A 12046-nucleotide genomic window follows, 5' to 3' on the forward strand; every position below is an offset into this window, starting at 1 on the left:
GGGCAAGGAGCAAAATAGCCAGCACCAGCAACAGCATCAGCACCAGCATCCTGCTGTTGAGAGACCTGCAGCTTGACTTTAGATAGGGAAGCAGCAGAAGGTTGCAAATCACAGGAGGCACTACAAGCAGAGACTGAGTTTCCTTGACATGTCAGAACAGCAGTATATCAGATGGCTCAGATTGCCACGTCAGGTGGTGGCAGATATCTGCAGCCTCCTAGAAGAAGACCTGCTCTCTGCTGGATCTGGTGGCCATGCGTTACCAGTGGCTATCAAAGTGACCATGGCCCTTAAGTTTTTTCCTCCATATCCTTCCAGGGCTCTCTGGAGAGATATCCAGGATCTCTCAGTTGGCCGCCCACAAATGCATAAGACAGGTAACTGATGGGTTGTTTGCCAGGGCCGGCAATTACATGAACTTCGCCCACGATGACACCAGTCAGAATGAGCGGGCCCTCGGGTTTATGTCTCTGGCTGGCTTCCCAGAGTTGCAGGGCACCATCGACTGCACACATGGCAATCTGTGTGCCCAGATCAAACAGGAGTATTGATCAACCACAAGAGCTTCCACTCCATCAATGTGCAGCTGGTGTGCAATCACAGAAAGATATTTATACAGGTGTGCACAAGATTCTCGGGAGCTGCCATGATGCTTTTGTCCTGCGGCAGCCAAGCTCCCTGAGCTCTTTGGACCTGCAAGAAGACTTAAGGAGTGGCTGCTAGGAGACAAGGGATACCAACTTCAAACGTGCCTGATGACACCCATCAAAAATCCAATCAATGAAGCCTAACATGAGTACAATCAATGCCATATGACCACCAAATGTGTGATCAAACAAGCGATCGGCATGCTGAAGGCACTTCAGGTGCCAAGGCAGATCTGGAGGTGCCCTTCAGTACACAATAGCCAGGGACCCCAGAATGGTTGTGGCGTGCTGCGCTCTGCACAACATTCCACAGCAGTGAGGTTTAGGCATGCAGGGGGAACAAGGCACAGAGTGCACATCATCTGCGGACAATTCTGAGGAGGAGGAAGAGGAAAATGAGGACGATGAGGAGGAAGAAGGTTATGAGGGCAATGCAGCCCCAGCCACTCACATTACTGCCTGGGATGCCAGGTATGGCCTTATTCATGCAAAATTCACTTAGCTTGCACCAGTGGGCCGATGTCAGAAACACATGCAATGGCCGCTCTTCCTGCCTTGTCACCAGCCACCGCCCCCCCCCCCCCCCCCCAACATCACTGACACAAAGCAGCCCTCAAATCACCAATTGCACATCCCCCCATTGGTGCCCAGCAATTCATGTCTTCCCATTCAGCATCAAGCCATTTCAAAGGTGACTTGCCACTGAGCAACAAAGAATGGGCAAGAGCGGAAAGTGGCACAAACTAATAACATTTATGTGATTCTACTAAAGAGCAGAAACATAACAACGTATATTTTTTCATATACCCAAGTGCAAACCCTTGTGCAACTTGTGAGTGAGTTGGTGAAGGAACACACAAGTTACTAAAGAAAACTGTCTTCAAAAACTCTATAACGCTTTACCTGAGAGCAGCTGAGAATCTGTTTAAATATCGCTTGCTTATGGCTACTTCACGCCTTGTACCACCCATGTTTGGTGGGCAGGAACAGGAATTGATGGTAACCATCATCTTATGGTGAAAGATGGTGCTGTGGTCTAAATTATACCACTTGACCGCCAGTTGCAGGTATTTATGAGGCTCACGCTTTTTCTGACAGGAGCTCTGGCCATTAAGAATTATGTCTGCCAGAAAATGGGAGTGCAAGTAAAAATAATTGGATGGGATGAGCAGCTGTTTTATTTGTTGTCTATTATTACCCCATTTTTAAAGACAAAAACTGTCCCCAGAATCTTGACTGGACTGCCTACCTCCATGAGCGTAGTTATTTCCTCAAAGGTTCAAGCAGGTTCGTAAGACTGGACCTTTTTTTAGAAGCTATTTTGATATTATCAGATAACCTCTATTCCGTCAAGGTGGTTGCACAGTGTATCTCTAACGATCCCTTCTAGAAACTTGCCAATAACCCAAATCAAACTGATGGACCTGTGATTTCCCAGTTACAACTTATTGCCTTTTTTAAATACTGGCTCCACATGGGCCTCTTTCCAGACAGTGTCAGGAGTAGTATTGGTTCTACATTATGATATTCCCTGATTAATCTCCTGCTGTGCTTCCCATTAACTTCAATAACATGAAACATTTCATTGGAGCAGTGTGCTATATATGTGTTTAAGTATGAGATCTGATTACAGAGCTGGGCTGTGCTATCAACTACTGTCCACATGAACCACTCTAAATATATAAAAGTACCTACAGTATAACTGGACTATAAGAAAAGTCTTATGCTTTAGCTCCTCGAGGTGGTTATCCATTTGTTGTGGTAATTCACTATTAGAATCTGATCTCTATAGTGTAAAGTAAGGTTTGTATATGTTCTATTAAATATCCAAGAACCAGTTACAAACATATTGTCTGTTATTTTGCCATCATTTTTCACTGTATAATTAGTTTGCTTAATCTAAATGATCTTCTCCCTCCTTATTGCCCTACACATTAAATCTGCTATTCTTTTCCCACCAAGTTCAACTTGCCACGTTTTCCTTCTCTTCCCTCAGCCTCTAGTTCAAGCTGGCACTCCTTCCTTCCCCTCCTTCAGTTTGAACAGGTACTCCACCCTACCCTCACTTAGTACAATCTGACACACCTTCTATCCCCTCCTTCAGTTTAAATTGGTACTCTACCCTAACAACAACAACAACTTGTATTTATATAGCGCCTTTAACATAGTAAAATTACACAAGGCACTTCACAGGAGTCTTAGGAGACAAAAAATTTGGCACCGAGTCATATAAGGGGAAATTAGAGCATGTAATCAAAAGTTGGATCAAAGAGGTAGGTTTTAAGGAGCGTCTTGAAGGAGGAGAGAGAGGTTGAGAGGTGGAGAGGTTTAGGCACGGAGTTCCAGAGCTTGAGGCCTAGGCAACAGAAAGCACAGCCACCAATGATTGAGCGATTATAATCAGGGATGGTCAAAAGGCCAGAATTAGAGGAGCGCAGACATCTCGGGGTGGGGCTGGAGGAGATTACAGAGACAGGGAAGAGCGAGCCATGGATGGATTTGAAAACAAGGATGAGAATTTTGAAATCCAGGTGTTGCTTAACCAGGAGCCAATGTAGGTCAGCGAGGATTGTACCGGGCACAATGTGTGAGCGGGACTCATCATGCTATCGAGCATCGCGTTACTGCTCGGTACAATCCTCAAAGCAATCGAGGAACATGGGCAGCCAAGTTTTGGATCAACTCTAGTTTACGTAGGGTAGAATGTGGGAGGCCAGTCAGGAGTGCATTGGATTAGTCAAGTCTAGAGGTAACAAAGGCCTGGATGTGGGTTTCAGCAGCAGATTAACTGAGGAAAGGGCGGAGACGGGTGATGTTACGGAGGTGAAAATAGGCGATCTTAGTAATACTGTGGATATGTGGATGAGAGCTAAGTTCAGTGTCAAATATGACACCAAGGTTGTGAACAGTGTGGTTCAGCCTCAGACACAAGTTGGGGAGTGGGATCGAGTCAGTGGCTAGGAAACGGAGCTTGTGGCGGGAACCGAAAACTGTTATGTATGTAAATAAACAGACTAACTGCAACAGAAGTAATGCAACTAACTATATGCTTTATAGCAACTCCCAAAATGGAGACCCAAAACCAGCATGATCCAGAATGATTATAGCAACTGTGAATTGCTCCCGCAGGGTCCTAATGCCCATCCTGTGAGAGTTCGGGCAACAAACAAACACAGTACGAACACAGCATATTTCCCCTCTTTGGAAAACACAGTCTATGAACAGACAAAGTCCCTGAGATAGCCAGGCTGTGTTCTGATACGCTGAGACCGGCGTGGAGCTTGTGGTGTTTGATTGAGGTTTTCAGTTGGGAAACAGAACAGTGCCTCTGTTCCATCCTGCTGGTCTGTTGGACTGTGAGTTGGGATCAGTCTACGAGCGTTCCATCAAGTTCCATCATTGAGCTCGTAGGTGTGAGGGCTGAACTTTCGCCCAATCTGTTTTGGAAGCGAAAGTGAAGATGCAAGCTTATGACTCCGGTTTGGATGCTTAACTCTGACCCAATCTCCATTCTTCAGTTGGGGCTTTTGAGCATGTCCTTTTTGTGTCAGTGTATGACTTTGCTTTGCGTTGGCGTTCCGAAATCTGGGATGTGAGTGTGGTTATCTTTGCGCTAGGTTTGGCTGGGGGTTGGAGAATGTCCAGTAGCCAGAGAAGATTCCGCCCAATCATGAGCTCAGCGGGTGTCTTCCCCGTTAGCGAGTGCTTTGTCGAACGGTATGTGCAGAGAATGGTTTGAACTGCTTCATTGAATGTTTGACCTGCTGCAATGTTGGCTGTCAAACCCTGTTTGATGACATAGAAAACATAGAAACATAGAAAATAGGTGCAGGAGTAGGCCATTCGGCCCTTCTAGCCTGCACTGCCATTCAATGAGTTCATGGCTGAACATTCAACTTCAGTACCCCATTCCCGCTTTCTCGCCATACCCCTTGATCCCCCTAGTAGTAAGGACCTCATCTAACTCCTTTTTGAATATATTTAGTGAATTGGCCTCAACAACTTTCTGTGGTAGAGAATTCCACAGGTTCACCACTCTCTGGGTGAAGAAGTTCCTCCGCATCTCGGTCCTAACTAGCTTACCCCTTATCCTTAGACTGTGACCTCTGGTTCTGGACTTCCCCAACATTGGGAACATTCTTCCTGCATCTATCCTGTCTAACCCCATCAGAATTTTAAATGTTTCTATGAGGTCCCCTCTCATTCTTCTGAACTCCAGTGAATACAAGCCCAGTTGATCCAGTCTTTCTTGATAGGTCAGTCCCGCCATCCCGGGAATCAGTCTGGTGAACCTTCGCTGCACTCCCTCAATAGCAAGAATGTCCTTCCTCAGGTTAGGAGACCAAAACTGTACACAATACTCCAGGTGTGGCCTCACCAATGCCCTGTACAACTGTAGCAACACGCGGTTAAATCGCTCAACACCTCCGTTGCTTTGAGGATTGTACCGAGCAGTAAGGTGATGCTCGATAGCAGGACGAGTGAGGAAATCTGTGGACTGGTCAGACACAAACTGTGGTCTATTGTCAGTGATTATGGCCTCTGGGAGGCCCCACCTCGTGAAGATACGCTGCAGAATAGTGACGATCGTTGATGAGGTCACTGAACTTGTTGTAGCGATTTCTGGCCATTTGGAATGCAGGTCCTGTACTACAACAAGGAAACGCTGGTGCTGTGGAGCTGCTTCAACTGGACCGAAGATATCCAACTGAAGTTGTTGCCATGGTATTTGTGGCCATGGAATGGGCTTCATTGGCGCTGGTTGGATGTTTGTGGCCTTTTTGCTCAGACTGCAGTGTGAGACAAACTCCTCAATGCAAGTGTCAATCCCAGGCCACCGAACTGAATTGCAACATCTCTGCTTCATGCGGACAATGCCAGGGTGTCCATCGTGTGCCAGTGAGAGAAGCGACTTGGAAATTACTGCTCTATCACCACGAGCTAGGTAGCCATCATTCCAAATGGAAAATTCATCACGAAGCCTGTGGAAGGTTTTCAGCTCTTCCGGAATTTGCTTAGGCCACTCAGTCTGGAGGAAGTGGCACACATGCTGGAGCACAGCATTATTCTGTGACTCGGTTTTGAGTTCATCGCAGGAGACAACTTTTCTGATGAACTGAGTGATGATCGACTTATCGTCATCTGTGAATAAGTCAGCACCAGAGTCCGAAGCAGGTGTCGAGCAGCTGAGCATGTCAGCTACGTGGTTGTGACTGCCAGCGATGTACTGTACATCAAAGTTATACTGATGAAGGTGATATGACCATCGGCTGATTTGTAGTGGTCTATGCCCAGATCCAGTTGTAGCGAGTAGTGCAGTTAGCGCTTGGTGATCCGTACGGAGGGTAAATTTCCTGCCATAGTGGTGGATGTGCCAGCGTTCACATGCATCGAGGCAAGTTAGTGCATCATGTTCCCCTGTCGAGTATTTACATTCTGCAGACGAGAGCGTGCAAGAGGCCAAGGCTACAGGATGTTCTAGGCCGTCAATCCATTGCGAGAGCACAGCACCAATGGCGGTGCCTGATGCATCCGTAGTGTCATGTATGTAACCACAATGTAACACCACTGTATTACTGTATACACTCAAACTAGATACACACCTTGACCACAAGGGGTGAACTTGTGGGAGACACTCCGTACCTGATCACACAGGTATAAAAAGGGAGGTCCCACGCAGGGTCATCGTCTTTGGAGTCCTGTAAATAAACAGATAAGGTCACAGAGTGACTTTGCCCCCAGAATGTGCCTCGTGTGGTTTCATACTGTAGAGTAAGGACTTTACATTGACGATGAGAATCAGGAATTCACGACCCACGAGAATGGCCACCGGTAGCACGGAGGAACGGTACTGTGTTGGCAAGGACTGGGACGATTTTGTCGAGAGGCTTCAGCAAAGCTTCGTTATGAAAGAATGGCTGAGGGATGCAGCGGCCGACAAGCGACGGGCTCATCTTTTGACCAGATGCGGACCAAAGACTTACGCGCTCATGAAGGACTTACTAGCACCCGAAAAGCCGGCGGACAAAACCTTTGAAGAACTTAGCAAATTGATCGAGTAGCATACATATAGATTCTACACCCACCGACGTCATGAAGGACAGAGCATACCAGACTTCGTAGCGGACCTGCGGCGTTTGGCCAGCCTCTGTAAGTTCACAGACGCCTGCAGGGGGGAGATACTAAGGGACTTCTTTATCGAGGGCATCGGTCATGCGGGAATTTTCCGCAAATTAATTGAGATCAAGGATTTGACTTTGGAAGCGGCGGCGTTGATAGCTCAAACTTTCATGGCAGGGGGAGGAAGAGACGAAAATAATATACGCGCGCAATTCTGCCTCTAACACGACGATGGATCAGGGGGTCAACGTCATCAATGTGACTCAGGGCCCCGCAGGCAGGCAGGGGCAGTCCGAAGCAATAGACCCCAGAGCAGGACTTCAATAGAGACAATTGCAGGCTGAACAGACATTCCGCCATCACAGTGGACAATGCGGCCCGGGATGGGGCCATTGACACCCACTAATAGGGTACTTAAGAGCAGTCAAAGGGACAGTCAGCGCGGAATGCCTGGCCATAGTCCCTTTGTTCCCAACAATGGAACCTTTAACTCATGCTGGAGGTGTGGGGGGCAACACTCAGCTAGATCTTGCAGATTTCAACTGTTTGTCTGCAGGAACTGCAATCTCAGTGGCCATTTAGCTCGAATGTGCAGAAAGTCTGCAACCAGACTAATATATGAGGCGGATGGGCCAGAAGAGGATTCTTTGAGGCAGGTTGACCTTTGGGGAAAATCGATGGACGCCAAGGTTCAGCGGGTCCATGTGGCGAATATTCACAGTTCATACACCAGAACGCCATCACTGGTGATGAGGGTTTTATTAAATGGTATCCCAGTACACATGGAGCTGGACACTGGGGCCAGCCAGTCACTCATGGGCGTTCAGCAATTTGAGAAGCTATGGCCACTTAAAGCCAGTAGACCCAAATTAGCACGTGTTGAGACACAATTACGGACTTACACTAAAGAAATCATTCCAGTGCTAGGCAGTGCAATGTTGGCTGTCATACACAATGGGTTAGTGAATCGGCTGCCGCTCTGGATTGTCCCGGACAATGGTCCTGCACTGTTGGGGAGGAGCTGGTTAGCCGAGATGAACTGGAAATGGAGGGATGTTCATGCAATGTCTGTGGAGCGAAATTCGTGCTCACAAGTCCTACAACAATTCGATTCACAATTCCAACCTGGCGTCCGGACTTTCAAAGGCATTAAAGTAGTGATACACATCACCCCGGATGCCAGGCCAGTGCACCACAAAGCCAGAGTGGTGCCGTATGTGATGCAGGAAAAGATCAAGCGCGAATTGGACCAGCTGTTGAGAGAGGGCATCATCTCGCCTGTTGAATTCAGCGACTGAGCGAGCCCCATCGTTCCCATCCTAAAAGCGGATGGCTCCGTCGGGATCTGTGGCGACTACAAGGCCACCATCAATCGGGTGTCCCTACAAGATCAATACCCGCTCCCGAGAGCGGAGGACCTCTTCGCCACGCTGGCAGGTGGCAAGCTGTTCACCAAGTTGGACCTCACTTCAGCCTATATGACCCAGGAACTGGCCGACGAATCCAAACGACTGACCACCATCACCACGCACAAGGGACTGTTCGTTTATAACAGGTGCCCGTTTGGCATTCGATTTTCAATGAAACATGGAAAGCCTGCTTTAATCCATTCCTGGAATGATCGTATTCCAGGACGACATCCTCATCACGGGTCGAGACACTGAGGAACACCTCCATAACCTGGTGCTACATCGACTGGACCGGGTAGGCCTGCGACTCAAGAAGTCTAAATGTGTGTTCTTAGCTCCTGAGGTTGAGCTTCTGGGCAGGAGAGTTGCTGCAGATGGGATTCGGCCCACCGAATCCAAAACAGAGGCGATTCGACGAGCGCCCCCAGGCCCTGCAACACATCGGAGTTTCTTTCATTCCTGGGACTGTTGAACTATTTCGGGAACTTTCTGGCAAACTTGAGCACGTTGTTGGAGCCGCTACACATGCTCCTGCGTAAGGGTTGCGATTGGTTTTGGGTGGACTGTCAGGAACGGGCTTTTGATCGGGTGCTAAACCTACTTTGTTCAAACAAGTTGTTGACCCTGTACGACCCCTGTAAAAAATTGGTTCTGACATGTGATGCATCGTCCTATGGGGTTGGGTGCGTGTTGCTGCAGGGCAATGCTGAGGGTCAACTACAACCTGTGGCTTATGCATTCAGGTCGCTCTCTCAAGCAGAACGGGGATATGGGATGGTCGAGAAGGAAGCGCTTGCATGTGTCTATGGTGTAAAAAAAATGCATCAGTATCTCTTTGGTGGGAAGTTTGAATTAGAGACGGACCACAAGCCATTAACATCCCTGCTGTCAGACAGCAAGTCTATCAATGCCAATGCATCAGCTCGCATACAGCGATGGACTCTCATGCTGGCTGCTTATGACTACTCCATCCAGTACCGGCCCGGCACTGAAAATTGCGCTGACACGCTCAGCAGGCTTCCACTGGCCACCACTGAGGGGGCAGCGGAGCGAATCGCCGAGATGGTCATGGCTGTCGATGCCTTTGACAGCGCAGGCTCCCCGATTACAGCCCGCCAGATCAAAATCTGGACAAACAGAGATCCCCTCCTATCCCTGATTAAGAAATGTGTCCTGACTGGTGATTGGGCACCCGCACACAGAGCATGCGCTGAGGAGGTCGGACCATTTCACAGACGTATGGATGAGCTCTCCATCCAAGCTGACTGCCTCCTATGGGGCAGCCGGGTAGTTATGCCCCAGAAGGACAGGGAGGTATTCATCAGGGAACTCCACAGCGAGCACCCAGGCATTGTGCTGATGAAGGCCATTACCCGGTCACACGTTTGGTGGCCTGGAATTGATTCAGACCTGGAACACTGTGTTCGCAGGTGCACGACGTGCGCCCAGCTGGGTAATGCCCCCAGGGAGGCCCCACTCAGCCCGTGGCCCTGGCCCACCAGGCCATAGTCACGCATTCATGTTGGCTACGCGGGCCCATTCATGGGTAAGATGTTCCTTATTGTGGTAGATGCATACTCGAAATGGATCGAGTGCATCATTCTGAATTCATGCATGTCATCCACCACCGTGGAAAGCCTCCGTGTGATCTTTGCAACCCATGGCTTGTCGGGCATCCTGGTTAGTGATAATAGCCCATGCTTCACAAGCTACGAATTCCGAGAGTTTATGTCTGGCAATGGCATCAACCACGTCAGGACTGCACCGTTCAAGCCGGCCTCCAATGGCCAGGTGGAACGTGCAGTCCAAATCATTAAGCAAGGTATGCTCAGGATTCAAGGACCCTCCCTACAATGCCGCCTATCGCGTCTCCTGCTGGCCTATAGATCCCGACCGCACTCGCTCACAGGGGTCCCGCCCGCAGAGCTACTAATGAAACGGACACTCAAAACTCGGTTGTCCCTCATTCACCCAATCCTGACCGACATAGTTGAGGGCAAGCGCAAGTCATAAAATGAGTACCATGACCGTAATGCGAGGGGGAGATGTATAGAAATAAATGATCCTGTATTCATCCTCAATCACGCCATGGGGCTCAAATGGCTTGAGGGCACTGTAATTGACAAAGAGGGGAATAGGGTCATCGTGGTAAAACTCAACAATGGCCAGATATGCCGTAAGCATCTGGACCAAGTAAAATAAAGGTTCAGCATCGACATGGAGGAACCTGAAGAAGACCATGAGATGGAGCTCACAACACTGCCAGTGAATGAGCAACAAGAGCAATCAGAAGAATGCACAGTCCCTGCGGTCAGCCTGGACAGGCTGGAATCACCACAGGTGACAAGACACTCACGTCAGTGTCCAACAACCAGAGCCCCAACTGCTGCGCTCCACGAGGGAGCGTAGTCCACCTGAAAGACTAAACCTATGATTCCAAATAAGACTTTGTGGGGGGAAGTGATGTCATGTATGTAATCACAATGTAACACAACTGTATTATTGTATACACTCAAACTAGATGCACACCTTGACCACAAGGGGTGAACTTGTGGGAGACACTCCTTACCCGATCACACAGGTATAAAAAGGAAGGTCCCATGCAGGGTCATCGTCTTTGGAGTCTTGTAAATAAAGAGTTCAGGTCACAGAGTGACCTTGTCCCCAGAATGTGCCTCGTGTGGTTTCATACTGTAGAATAAGGACTTTACACGTAGTGATGTAAGTAGTGGCGTTCGGATCAAATTGCGCGAGGATAGGAGGGGATGTGATTTTCTTCTTAAGCGTGGTGAATGCCTGAGCCTGGGAATCTGGCCATTCCCAAGGGACATCCTTGCGCGGCAACTTGTGAAGTGGTTCGGCAATGTGCGCCTAGCGCGGGACGAACTTCAGATAGAAGTTGCAAGTGCCGAGGAATGATGAAAGTTCTTTGACGTTGGTAGCCTCCTGCATTCGCTGGATCGCGTCAATAGTGTCAAGCATTGTGCTGTGACTCTGTAGCCCAGAAAGTTTATTTCTCCAGCAGCAAATGTACACTTATCGACATTAAGTGTAACGTTATGTGTAGCAAGTTTAACCATAACTGCGTGAAGTCGCTGGTCATGTTCTTCCATTGTCTGTCCATGGACGATGATATCTTCAAGCAGATTGAGGGCTCCCTCTATGCCTGCTAGCATAGTAGTGACAATCTTCTGAAATGCACTTGGTGCAGAAGATGGTCCATAGGGCATGCATCGATACTGATACAGACCTTCGTGAATGCCGTGAGCAGTTTGCTGTCCTCCGCTAGGGGTATTTGCAGGTAACTGCAGTGCATGTTGTGTTTCGTGAAAACTATTGGGCAGTGGAATTCTGAAGACAGTTCGTTGATTGTAGGAAGAGGGTTCTTGCCGGGGATGATGGCTTTGTTGACCTCTTTCAAGTCGATGCATAGGCGGATCTCCCCATTTTTACACCAAGCAATGACTAAGTTCGAGATCCAGGGTGAAGAGTCGATGCTCTCAATGATTCCCGGAGATTCGAGTCATGTTAATTTTGCAGATAGAAACATAGAAACATATACTTGGTCGCGAACCACGAATGGGAGATGGTGAAGTCGCTGTGTAACCAGTTTGACGGAACGGTCAACGTGGGGACGATGGTAGATTTTGATGTTACTCCAAACCCTGTGAAGATTGAGGGATACTGTTTGTCAAAGTCCACCATGTACACAGGTGTGCCGGTTGGATCATAAACTTTGAACCCAAACTTGTCAAAAAGATCAACACCCATGAGGCTTCATCCCATCGTGATATGAAAGGAAATGTTCTCCAATGTTATGTCCTTGTAGTATATCGGGACAGATATGACCCCAAGTACCTCAATTTTGAA

General features: G+C 48.4%; 1 pseudogene; it reads right to left on the reverse strand.

Annotated features, from left to right (window-relative positions):
* Positions 1 to 290: 290 nt before the first annotated feature.
* LOC139262745 (uncharacterized) lies at positions 291 to 11947 on the reverse strand (annotated as a pseudogene).
* Positions 11948 to 12046: the final 99 nt, after the last annotated feature.

The sequence above is a fragment of the Pristiophorus japonicus genome, chromosome 4 (assembly GCF_044704955.1).
Source record: "Pristiophorus japonicus isolate sPriJap1 chromosome 4, sPriJap1.hap1, whole genome shotgun sequence".
Taxonomy (NCBI): Eukaryota; Metazoa; Chordata; class Chondrichthyes; family Pristiophoridae; genus Pristiophorus; species Pristiophorus japonicus.